We start from the raw sequence: 8,220 nt of genomic DNA on the forward strand, positions 1-8,220 counted from the left end.
AACCGCCAGCTACGTAGACTATATGCGAGGCTACCCTTCAAAATCGGTAAGGCGCAGCTTGGCTCCTTTCCAGAAATGGCGCCGAAATCACAGTTCTTGAGTGTGAACAAAAGCCCTATCCCGGGTTTGGTTTTCTTGGCGGAACAAAGATTCTAAAGAAGAAATCTTCTACTCAGGGAACAAATCCCATCCCAACACCTGAGGAACTTGTTTGCATGTTTTTTAAATGGGTTGCACCCTCCGAATTCTCCAGCTATGCAGTCCTCCCCTATATTAATGGCATTTCTCAGCCTCTAACTAGACTCCTTAAAAAACATGATATTCGAGTTGTCAGCAAGCCATTCAAGACTTTACAACAGGAGTTTCCCTCTCCTAAGTCCCGCCCTCCGATCGATCTTCAACCTAACGTGGTTTACAAAATATCTTGTGCCGACTGCCCATGGAGTTATGTTGGCGAGACTGGCAGATTCTTTGAAACCAGAAAAAAAGAACATATGAGGAATGTGAAGTCTTACGCAAGAGGCTCCAACATCGCTAAACACGCTTGGTCTTCAAATCACTCTATTGACTTTAAAAATTCCCAAGTGATTGACACGGGTTCTTCTCGTACCCGCAAGACACTAGAATCTTGGCACACCGCTTCGATAGATCATGCAGATAACAATTCTAGGCCGCTCCCTAATCAATACTCCATTCTTTTAAAAAAGAACAATTAGTTTTTTTGACAAATATTTTTTCCCGTTTTTATATTCTTTTTCTCACCTATTTTTGTATATATTGTAGTTGTCATCATTTTTTCCATTCATTTCCATTGAAGGCTGTAGCCTGACAGCCGAAAGCTCGAAAGTTTTTAACTGTATGTAGCCAGTGAACGTTTTTTATATAAAATAAATTATCAGTCATTATAGACAATATTTAATTGACCAAGGGACAAGCTATTTATTCATAGTAAGAAATCATTTATAGGCTTTACCCCGCAAACTTGAAAGAGTCACGAATATAGTAAAATTTCGGTTCATCAAAGAGGTCATTTTGGTGCAAAACGGACCCAACCGATTTTATTTAATTCCCCTTGTGAACGCAAACATTAGACAAAACTAACCCTATTTTGTTAACTACGATACAATACTCTATCAATGTAAAAAGTATCAGCGAAAACGAATTTTGAGCTGTGTCCGTGATTTTGGGATTATCTCCGATTCTTACTGACATTGACTCTTAAATTGTTCATAGAGGTAGCAAAGTTTACTACCCCAAGGAGAACATAAGCTTGTATACAAGCGGGAAACATAACCGGCGAAATCAGCTATTCAGAAACTGTTTCCAAATTTCCCATGCACATGAAAAACATGACAACGTTATTTGCTGGCCTTGGTCGGTGCGTATTGGGAAAAGTTGTGTCCTCAGTCTTGTGTACGTCTCACGGCCACGTATGCAAGACCTTGGGCACAATTTTATCCAATACGGACCTTGCGGCTGGCGAATAACTTTTATGTCCCAATTGGCCAAAGCCAGGCTTCAAGCTGCTGGAGATAAAGCGCAAGTGTTTCTTTAAAGCGACAACTATGTGGAGAACCTTTGAAATTTAAGCAAATTTGCAAGTTTCTTTTTGGCGTTGCCTTAAAGAGAGCGTCTATGATCAGTTCATGCAGTTCGTTAACTCTTTCATTAACAATTAAAAACGAACCAAAACAACAAGAAAACACTTTTAGTGTTTAGCCATGGCTTAGTTTAGTTTTAGTTTTGTGTTTCCTTAAGGACTTGACAAAAGTAACGAGTTACACACAAGAGCAAAATTAAAGTATAAGGTCTGTCTTGAAAAACAACATATAAACGACAGTGATGACGGCTGTTTGTAGTATATTTTGTAGGTTTGTAGGTCTTTCTTTATGGTTCAACTTTCAGCGACCTTAAGTTGGTTTACACATGATGCATAAAGTGTAAGTGTAAAGGAAGAATTTACTACTCTTTACGTCACGTTTACGCAACTTTAGGCGTTGTCATCTTTCTGCAACTTTATGCTAGTTTAATAATGAGGCGTAAAGTTCTCTGTGCAAGTTTAAGAAACTTTACACTTGCAATCAATTTGTGTAAAGTTACGATTTCGTGCTGTGCAAGTAACGAGCTACTTTGCATCTAGTTCTGATTACCCCTGTCCAAGGATTGTTTTAAAGCCAGTGTGGCAGAAAGCCTTTAAATTTCGGTGCGCTTTTGCAAATTTTGTAAAGTCTTATTTTACAACGTCTTCTTGAGTGCTTGTGAGTTAAAGATTGTAGCGGAAACTAATTCTGTTTTCACTTTACACTGCTGCACGAGTGCCACCAACCTTACTTTTCATCCATTCGATAAGTTCCAATATCAGTCCGTTTTCGTGTAAAATGTAGCGTCATTTCGTCAACAACTGCGTCCGGTTTTCAAAATCCATATAATGTGATTGTAGATCGACATTCAGACGAAAGCGACATGAAGGCAGATTCACAATGATTACAGGAGAAAAAACAAATCCTTTCGGTAAAAACAACGTCGCCATCTTGAAGACAAATGTCCCAGGCCTTTCAAAAGTTCATTCTTTGACACGAGGGAAGACTAGCAGCTAGTTTACACGCAGATCCCGCAAAATTGGAAAACATAGTGCACGATTTGTGTAGTGTTTAATATAGTACAACAGTAGTAAAGTTTTCGACATGTCCTCACAGTGCGATAAAAAGGAAATAATTTCTCTTTCTGAATGCCCAAATACATCACTTAAATACGTATTGCAGCAACGTGAAGACGGCAATGAAGTTGTATTTTGGCTAAAAGTCAACCAAGAAGCACTTTCTTACTGGAGAAGAGAAATGGTTTCTGGTACCTTGCGAGATAGTACTCTGTATATTGACTTTGTCAATTTAAATATACCAGGAAATGCCTCTCGCTTGAACCGAAAAAGTGAAAGATTGGAAACAGTGCTCTATGTCCAATAGCTGCGTTGTCGCTAATGCTAAAAAAAGGACAATAAACATTAAAGGAAGTGCTAGACAGAGAAAAGAATTCTTGCATTCCTACAGGAGAATTGCATACTGAAAGATGACGTTATCTGCAAGAATGGGAATAGGATATTAGCAGCCTGCAGCATACAGTGGATAAACATTGGAAGCAGAAAACCATGATCTGTTACAAGGAATGCTCCAAGAGAAGGAACTTTTCAATTCATGCAAACAAGAAACTGAACTTCTGAAAAATACATAAAACATCTAGAGAAAGATCAATTCAGTAAGGTTAGGGGCACAGGTCTTCCAAAACTGAAAACAGCACAAGCCCAAAACATGAAGGAACTAAAAACAAGAACACAAAAGGCCCTATATTTCAGTAAATTATTTGGGCTTGAACTTGACTGCCTAAGATTGAAGGATCCAGATAGTTCCAAAATATACCCTGTTGACTTCAATACTGCAAAGAGTGCATGCTTCCAAGCTTTACTTACTGATGTTCCACAAGGTGGCAACTCGACCGGGCACACAATCTGTTGACACACTTCCCTTTTCAACTGACACCCTTTCAACTCCCTCAGCTCAAGAGCAGTCTCATCCTTCAAACCAAACTGCATGCCCAAGTGGCACACAATATGCAAAACTAAGAGAGGATGACAAAGCTAAGGTAGAAAGCATATTGTATCCCATTGATAAGTTTGGGTTGGAGATGAGTTTATCAGTGAGTTGTCCCCGACAGTTGATGGAATGCCTAAGTCCTATGTTATTAAGCAGTGTCGAAAGGACCTCAACAGTGGCTGTGTCATCCAGTCTACTCCAGGAAAGGCCCCAGGAGCACAGTACTCATTCAAAGAGTTACTAGTTGAACAAATAAAACACATGGTATGTATAACATGATTTCTCTTTTTGCATGTAATGGCTTGTACAAAGAAGAAATTTGGGGTTTGTTTGTTACAGAAGCAAATTTACCCATGACTCATATTTTTATAACTTGAGGTTCACACACTTTTTAAAAAAATGTATTCACATACGTTTGGAGTTGCATTCCAGTGGTGATGGTGCTAGAAAGAGCAGAGTGAGCAATTTCATTGTCTTAAGCATTTCAATTCTTCAGAGTAAAGATGATTTGCTATCTTCAAAACGTAAATAACAAAAACAAACAAAACATAGATATCAAAATAGATGCAGGAATTTGTGTTTTCAATAATCCCTTACAATCTTCATTTGAAAAGCTGTTATTTCAAACAGGTCAAACATAGTAATAACTACAATCCAAATGATATTGCATAATATGTACAATTTATTTCTTTCCTTAAAACAAGGCACTCACACCATCGCTGTAGTGAGTGGCCCAGAGAACAGGGCAGGATGTGAATGAGAACCATGAAAGGGTTAGGATTAGGGTAAGGGTTAGGGTTAGGGTTAGTGTCCAATTCAAAATGACACTGAACTTGGGATGCCTGGTGATGAGTATAATAAGTTCTGGAGGGAGGGGAGTCCCAAATTGCTAAAATCAAGCAATCTGAGCAATCTGGGACTCCCCTCTCTCCAGGGGGATATATATTCCCCTCATCACCAGGCATCCCCAGTTCAGTGCCATTTTGAATTTGACACTTAGCGAGGACAACGCTTTCGGGCCGCCATTTTAGCAGGTCAACTTAAAAGTTCTACGGAGCCTAGTGGCTTCGCGTTGCCACCTGGAGATGCTTCAGTGGATTCATGGTTTAGAGAAATTCCTGTTCTACGAACCTGGCGTGTTTATTTAGCGACTGGATTTGATTTTCACGAAAAAAATCGTGCTTGTTTTGGGTCGATCGGAGTCCTTAAGCTGGCTTCTGTCTCCTACCTTGTCACTATACTATGAAGGAAGGTGAACGGGGACCATTTTCCCCGAAACTTCATGTACGTATTAAAGAGAACAACAGCTCACCACATGGTAAGTTTTATTTTTTCCATTTTCTAGCAAATTTTCAGACCTAAACTTCGCCTCATATGTTCTCTATATTTTAATACCTATGTGACGTACACAGTGAGCCTGGGTTACCTGTGTTTATGATAGATTGCATCTAGAAACATATATACATAGCATATAACTTAGCCTTTGCTTTCATTTCGCCGTCTCTGTCTCGCACTTCACTTGCTACATTATCTTCGTGGAATTCAGGTAACTTGGTCCGAATTTTCCTTCTAAACAGCAGTTCAGCTGGACTCACTCCACTTCTGGGGCAGAACTTATTCCAAACATAAGGCGCTTACATTGAAACAATCCACAGTGAGTGATAAAGGTAGTAATGCTACGGGAATCTGGATGGAGTTCTAATTGATGATATCCCCACTTCAAATCAAGCTTACTAAATACTGTGCTTTGGTTCAGGCTTTGTAGCACTTCGTCTACAGTAGGTATGGCGTAGCGCTCTCTGATTATGGCTTCGTTGGCTCTACCTACGCATGTCCACGCATAGCCGAATTTCATCATTCTGTTTTGGCACCACTACTACCGGACTAACCCAGGGTGTCGGGCCCTCTACTGGCTCGATAATATCCATATTTACAAGTTCCTCAACCTTCTCCTTCACCTTGTCACGAAGGCTGAATGGAGTACGCCTGACTGGCTGGGCCACTGGGGGTACATCAGGATTAACATGTAACTTGACTTGATAGTCTTTTAACTTGCCTACACGATCAAATACTCCTTTGTAATCAGACATGATCACTTCTTTGGACTGCACTGTATAAACTGGAGCTCCTAATTTCAACATACCTTAGTTGCAACGCAGTTTCTCTTCCAAGTAGTGCTTCTCTTACCACCATCAATGACAACAAATTCAGCTTGAACCTCGTTCTCAGCTACTTTCATCAACGCTGAAAATGTCCCCAAAACTTTTAATGGCCTCTTGCCTCCATATGAATAAAGCTTCTTGTCACACTTCTTGGAAACACAGACAATCTTCTGTTGGTTAAGGTCATTCCGTACACCTTTGTCTACAACGTTAGTGCTCGCCCCTGAATCAATCACCATTTTCACAACACATCCACCCACAATCACCTCCACTTTTCCAAGCTGTGACGATGATTTTACGGTGAATGCATACTCATCTTCCTCGTCATCATTTTCTCCCTTCATATATCTCGCTAACCTCATCTCTTTTGGCTTCTTATCGCCTCTACGTTTACTTTCCTTTGTTCTGCATTGGGACGAAAAATGATCAGCAGCACCACATGACCTGCAGGTTTTTCCTTTCGCAGGGCATTCAGGGTCTCGTCCGAAATGTCCTTTGTTGCTGCATTGGTAACAAGTTTTGTTTCCAGGCTCACCTGATGTCTTCTTCCCTTTATGATGATGCTTGTTTGCGCTTAAGTCACGAACTTAATTCACGGTAATGCCTTTACTATTCTCCAGTTGAGCTTGCACAGCCTCAAATGATGCTGCAGTTTTAAGTGGAACTTCTGGGGTTAAAGTGTCACCTTTCTCAAGCAATTTCCGCCTTAAATCATGGGACGTACACTGCTGAACAACTTGATCTCGAATTTGATTATCCGCCTGATTACTCTAATCACAATCTTTCACAACTTGTCGTAACCTGGTCACGAACTGAGCCACCATTTCACCCTCTCGTTGTTCCATACTTCGGAAAAGATGATTTTGGTATGTCGAATTTACCTTCGGAATGAAATATGCATTCAATGCATCCACAGCTTTCCCATACTCCGCTGTGCCTGTATCAGCCAAAGTTTCGAAGATGTCTTGCACTTGTTCCCTGGCACAATGCAAAAGTAGAGCCCATTTTTTTTCAATTTTATTGTCAGCTTCATCTGCTTGGATGATGAGGCCCTTGCTGTAGGCATATAGCGAAAAACCTTTAATCCATCGTTGCCATCGCTGGCCAATGCTCGAAGGTTCGCCGTTCGGATCGAAGGGTTTTACACTCGTTAGTAGATCATCCACTTTTATAGAGGCCATAATTTAACTCTCACGACCTAAAATCCCATCCTCGTTGCCAGATGTTGTGTCTTAATCGTGTCTTACTGAAACCGATTCCAATGGATTATCAAGCCACACCAGAAACACTCCGAATCTAATCCCCATGCTTTTAATAATAATCAATCCCATCACTCTTTACACTCCTAGATACATCATGTAGGATGCACTGAACATAAACTACAGGCCCAACTTTATCAAGTTGGAATTCATGACCCATGATCCTTGCCATACCTAGCCAAAACACTTTTTTATCTGTTAAAAAAAAAAAAGTAACTGTGCAATATTTTTTAGGTTTCCATTGTTGTCAATGTGATTTTTGGTTTCCTATGGTTTGCATATTGCATATTACATACAGTATATAATTCCTTTATGATGATTATCGTTGAAGTGGGTTTTAAATTTATTTTTAGACAATTATTTTATTTGCCTAGAATATCATGAGCTGTTCATTTCTCCTGTTCATTTCATGAAATCATTGTTCTTGCAGTTCCAAACATGGTAGCTTAAAACTTAAAAAGGCATCAACTGTGATGTGTACACTTGTTGAAGAAATTAGCAAACTTGTTGTTGCATTGCCAGTGTTAGAAGTCGTGTGATTCAGTCCAGTAGGACTCCGTGAGCTGTAGGAAAACACATGCTCCCTTTTTCATGTTCAATAATAAAGTTGTGTTGAATTGTTGTACTCTCAGCAACCGACCATTGTTTAACCATCCGAACATAGTCCTTTGAGCCAAAAGTTAGACGAGAAAAAAGTCTACAGACATTGAACTGCGAACAAGAATCTTATGGGAAAACTTAGCCAAGCAAAACCATATTATGCTGTTTCACTTTCCAAACGGAAAACCAGTGTGCACTTCACCAACCGCTAACGTTTGTGACGGGTATAAAAATAAAATAAATCAAGAAGAGTATGTTCTTGTGAACGGGGAGGGAAGCAAGGTTTGGGGAAAAATTATAAAACTACATGGTAGGTATACAAAATATTAGATTTAATAACTGCGATTTAAGGCATTCAACATGTTTGTCTGCCAAACGTTTCGGTAAAACCTCTATTTCTCATCAGAGATAGGCTACTCTGAGAAGAGCTCGAAAAAAGGAATGAATTAATGAAGAAGTCCAGGGAGCAATAAAGACAACATGATCAATAAAACTGTAAGTTCTGGGTTTTCCAACAAAATACAAGTGAGTTTGAAACCATTGTATATTTAACATTGGCTCGTTGTGTGCCACCCCTTCACCACTTGGAACAGAGCAGATTATTAAAGTTAA

General features: G+C 39.7%; 2 pseudogenes; one reads left to right on the forward strand and one right to left on the reverse strand.

The window, feature by feature from the left end:
- Window positions 1-2,684: 2,684 nt before the first annotated feature.
- LOC137989115 (uncharacterized) lies at window positions 2,685-4,347 on the forward strand (annotated as a pseudogene).
- A 1,374-nt stretch (window positions 4,348-5,721) lies between these two features.
- LOC137989117 (uncharacterized) lies at window positions 5,722-6,594 on the reverse strand (annotated as a pseudogene).
- Between the last annotated feature and the right edge of the window lie 1,626 nt (window positions 6,595-8,220).

The sequence above is a fragment of the Montipora foliosa genome, unplaced genomic scaffold, assembly GCF_036669935.1.
Source record: "Montipora foliosa isolate CH-2021 unplaced genomic scaffold, ASM3666993v2 scaffold_441, whole genome shotgun sequence".
In the NCBI taxonomy this organism is placed as follows: Eukaryota; Metazoa; Cnidaria; class Anthozoa; order Scleractinia; family Acroporidae; genus Montipora; species Montipora foliosa.